We start from the raw sequence: 4,109 nt of genomic DNA, 5'->3' as shown, positions 1-4,109 counted from the left end.
CTGGGCTCATCCTTTTCTTCCCCTTTTAGCTAGGCAAGGCAACCACAGAGTTTGGAAATCTTGGGTCTTTAGAAGAAAACAAAGCCATGACCCCCAGGGGGAGGGGTTGGAGTCTGGGGCAGGGCCAGCCGGAGTCTGAGGGAGCTGTGAAGGTTGGTGCCCTCTGAAGTCACCTTCAAAGGGCCATGGTGGAGGAGATACACCCAAGGTCAAGCAGTCAGCCAGTCAGTAGCACAGATATGTGTTTCCAGGGCGACCAGGTGGCTCTGGCTGAAACATAAGGGAAGTTAGGTTGGTTTAGGAGAAACTGATAACAGCAGCAAGAAGCTTCCATTTGCAAGACACTCGTCAGCCAAGCCCTTTACAGTCATGACCTCCTTTGGTCCCCACAAGAACTCTGTGTGGTAGGTACCATTATCATTCTCATTTCACAGATGGAAAAACAGGTTCAGAGAGACCCAACACTTGAAACTTGCTGTGATTACACAATTCCAAATGGTGGACGTGGGATTTGGATCCAGGCAGCCTGGTTGTAGAACTGCCTTTTCATGGATGCATAAAGTTACTTATTTTAACAAGGAGTCTAATTGTTCTGCTATATTTCTTAAGAAAAAAATAGCATTCCTCTGCCCTTCCCTTTCCTGGAGACAATTGCTTTTATCTTTTTTAGTTGATTGCTTAGTATTTCCTTTCCTATTTCTAAATAACATGGTTATAAAGTTACTTCCTAAAACTAAAATAATTCCAAATATAACATTAACTCAGGAAAATAATTATTCTTTCCATGTACTGAGATATATGTAATGTATTTTATATATACACCAGAGGCCCGGTGCACGAAATTTGTGCACCGTGGGGTGTGTCCCTCAGCCCAGCCTGCACCCTCTCCAATCTGGGACCCCTCGAGGGATGTCCGACTGCCCGGTTAGGCCCGATCCTGGTAGGATCAGGCCTAAAAGGGCAGTCAGACATCCCTTTCACAATCCAGGTCTGCTGGCTCCCAACTGCTCGCCTGTCTGCCTTCCTGATTGCCCCTAACCACTTCTGCCTGTCAGCCTGATCACCCCCTAACCACTCCCCTGACAGCCTGATTGATGCCTAACTGCTCCCCTGCCAGCCTGATTGCCCCTAACTGCCCTCCCCTGCAGGCCTGGTCCCCCCAACTGCTCTCCCCTTCAGGCCTGGGTTCCCCCCAACTGCCCTTCCCTGCAGGCCCAGTTGCCCCCAACTTCCCTTCTCTGCTGGCCTGGTCACCCCTAACTGCCCTCCCCTGCAGGCTTGATTGCCCCCAACTGCCCTCCCCTACAGGTTTGATCGCCCCCAACTGCCCTCCCTTGCAGGCCTGGTCCCTCCCAACCCCTCCCTTGCTGGACCGATCACCCACAACTGCCCTGCCTTGCAGGCCTGGTCCCTCCCAACTGCCCTCCCCTGCTGGCCATCTTGTGGCAGCCATCTTGTGTCCACATGGGGGCAGCCATCTTTGACCACATGGGGGCAGCCATCTTGTGTGTTGTAGTGATGGTCAATATGCATATTACTCTTTTATTAGATAGGATAGAGGCCTGGTGCATGGGTGGGGTCCGGCTGGTTTGCCCTGAAGGGTGTCCCAGATCAGGGTAGGGGTTCTCTTGGGGCGTGGGGCAGCCTGGGTGAAGGGCCTGTGGTGGTTTGCAGGCCGGTCACGGCCCCTGGCAACCCAAGCAGAGGCCCTGGTATCTGGGATTTATTTATCTTTTATAATTGAAACTTTATAGCCTTGAGTGGAGGCCAGGGCAGGACAGGCTGGGTGGAAAGCTTGGCTTCCTCCATCACCGGGGCAACCCTAGCCTCCTGCTCTCTCCAGCTCCGTGGCTGCTGCCATTTTTGTTGGGATTTATTTGTCTTCTATAATTGAAACTTTGTAGCCTTGAGCAGAAGCCATGGCTGGCCAGGGTGGGAAGCTTGGCTTCCTCCATTGCCGGGGAAACCCAAGCCTCTTGCTCGCTCTGTGGCCTCAGCCATCTTCATTGGGTTAATTTGCATACCCACTCCTGATTGGCTGGTGGGCGTGGCTTGTGGGCATAGTGGAGGTATGGTCAATTTGCATGTTTCTCTTTTATTAGTGTAGATTTTTTTTCAAGGATGTGTTTTGAACCTTTGGTAATCATGAATACCAAGCAAAACTGACTCAAGAAGAAATAGAAAATTGGAATAGATCTAAATATAGCAAAGAGATTAAATCAGTCATCACAAACCTCCCAAGAAAGAAAAGCCCAGGACTAGATAGCTTCACTGGTGAGTTCTACCAAATAATTAAAGAAGAATTAATCGCAATTATTTTCTAACTCCTTCAAAAAATAGAAGGTGAGGGACTACTTTTCAATTCATTGTATGAGACCAATATTACCATGACACTAAAGCCAGACAAAAACATTACAGGAAAGAAAACTAGGCCAATATATCTTTTAAATATAGATGCAACATACTCCATGACAAAAATATTAGCAAACCAAATCCAAAAACATATTAAAACGATTATACATATGACCAATGGGGTTTATCCCTGAAATGCAAAGATAGCCCAACACATGAAAATCAATTTAATACACCAAATTAGTAGAATGAAAAAAATTCTGCATGAGCATCTCAATTAATGCAGAAAAAGTCTTTGACAAACTCTAACATGATTTCATGATAAAACAGCAAACAAACTAAGAATAAAGAGCAATATTCTTAACATGATTAAGGGCATATATAAAATATGCATAGCTAACTCAATGGTGAAAAATAGAAAGCTTCCCCTCCTTAGGTCAGAAATAAGACAAGGAAGACACTTTCACCACTTCTATTCAACATTGTACTGGAAGTTCTAACCAGAGCAATCACAGTGAAAAAGAAATAAAAGGCATCCAAATTAAAAAGGAAAATGTAAACTATCTCTATTCATAGATGAAATTATTCTATAGTCTAAATAATCTATATTAATAAAAGCATAATATGCTAATTAGACTGGACAGCTGAATGACCTTCTGGATGAAGCTGCCATGGCAGGGCAGAGGCAGAGGCGATTGGGGCGATCAGGCAGGCAGTCTAGTGGTTAGGAGTGATCAGGCAGGCAAGCAGAGTGGTTAGGGGCGATGAGGCAGGCAGGCAGAGGGGTTAGGGGCGATGAGGAAGGCAGGCAGAGTGGTTAAGAACAATGAGGCAGGCAGGCAGGTGAGCAGTTAGGAGCCAGCGGTCCCAGATTGCGAGAGGGATGTCAGACTGCTGGTTTAGGCCTGATCACACACACAGGGATTGGGCCTAAACCGACAGTCAGACATCCTCGCAGTGGTTCTCAACCTTTCTAATGCCACAACCCTTTAATACAGTTCCTCATGTTGTGGTGACCCCCAACCATAAAATTATTTTCGTTGCTACTTCATAACAGTAATTTTGCTACTGTTAATGAATCGTAATGTAAATATCTGTGTTTTCCGATGGTCTTAGGCTTTACAGCAGCAGTTCTCAACCTGTGGGTTGTAACCCACAGGTTGAGAACTGCTAGCAGGGTCGCCTAAGACCATCGGATGGTCTTAGGCTTTACAGCAGCGGTTCTCAACCTGTGGGTTGTAACCCACAGGTTGAGAACTGCTAGCAGGGTCGCCTAAGACCATCGGAAAACACAGATATTTACATTACGATTCATTAACAGTAGCAAGATTACAGTTATGAAGTAGCAACAAAAATAATTTTATGGTTGGGGGTCACCACAACATGAGGAACTGTATTAAAGGGTCTCAGCATTAGAAAGGTTGAGAACCACTGCTCTGAGGGGTCCTGGATTGTGAGAGGGTGCAGGCTGGGCTGAGGAACCCCCTCCCCATGCACGAATTTTGGCACCGGGCCTCTAGTCCTATATAATAAAAGCCTAATATGCAAATTGACCAAACGGCAGAATGACTGGTCGGTGGGGGGCGAGGCCAGCGAATGGGAGGCACCAGGCCAGCCAAGGTAGATGCCAGTGGGCAGAGGGAGGGGATGGCTATTGGGGGCAGCAACTGGCAACGACAGGGCAATGGGGAGTGGGGCTGGCCACTCCCCGGCCAGCGCCATCCCCCGATCAGCCTGCAGGTCACCTCCTGCAGGTC

Source organism: Plecotus auritus (genome assembly GCF_963455305.1).
Source record: "Plecotus auritus genome assembly, chromosome: 6".
Taxonomy (NCBI): domain Eukaryota; kingdom Metazoa; phylum Chordata; class Mammalia; order Chiroptera; family Vespertilionidae; genus Plecotus; species Plecotus auritus.
This window is presented reverse-complemented; position numbering follows the sequence as displayed.